The following is a 1,005-nucleotide window of genomic DNA, read 5'->3' on the forward strand; positions in this document are numbered from 1 at the left end:
GGCACAGAACAACAATAACAACAACAACATAGTAAAATAATTTCATACGGGTTTGAAAATGTTTACTGCTTTAACTTCTCATGTCCCCCTCATTCTCTCCAGGGATTGGGCCTCATCCCTCAGACATCACCATGGTCTAACCACTAAGGAGGTGATACTTGGAACACAACGGACCTCTAAGAATCTGGCAGCATCACCCTAATTGATTGGTGCCTATGCCATACCAATTGTTTATATATCTATATGTTACTATAGTTTTTAGTATCGTTGAGTCAACTCTGACTCATAAAGTTCCTGTACAGGGTTTCCAAGGAGCAGCTGGTGGGTTTGAACCGCCAACCTTGTGGTTAGCAGTTCAGTACTTATCTTACAGTGCCACACCAAGACTCCTATATATGTGTGCATAAAAAATACCTTAAAATATGCTCAGCAGAACATACACCAATTCAACAATATTTACATATAAAATTTAGTGATCATGATCACATTCTTGAGCGTGTACAGCCATTCTTACTCCTTTTCTCAGTTGGTCCTCGCCCATTAACAAAAATTCACTGCCTCCTAAGTTTCTTATCTAATCTTTCCAGTGAGTTACTCTTGTCAATGTGATCTCATACAGATAACTTTAAGAGAGCACAGTGCTCAAGCAAGACACACTACAGGAACCCTCTGCAACAAAGACACAAGAGACACAAGGAATGTTTTTGCTTTAAGGTTAAAGATTATCTGCAGGCAATAGTTTCAGGGGTTTATCCAGCTTCTGTGGCTCTCAAATGTGTTCAGTTCATGAGAATTAGAAATTATGCTCTTTATTTCCCCCCTTTTGATCAGGAATAGTCTACTGAATCTGTGATCAAAATGTTCAATAATTGCAAAGGTGGAGGTTATTCATGGAGGTACATAGTCAGACATTTCACATCCTCTTTCTGCCTCTTGTTTCAGGTGAATAGAAATCAATTATTGTTACTTGCATGACTGCTTGCAAGTTTTTAAGATCCCAGAAAC

Source organism: Chrysochloris asiatica, unplaced genomic scaffold (assembly GCF_000296735.1).
Source record: "Chrysochloris asiatica unplaced genomic scaffold, ChrAsi1.0 scaffold00012, whole genome shotgun sequence".
Lineage (NCBI taxonomy): Eukaryota > Metazoa > Chordata > Mammalia > Afrosoricida > Chrysochloridae > Chrysochloris > Chrysochloris asiatica.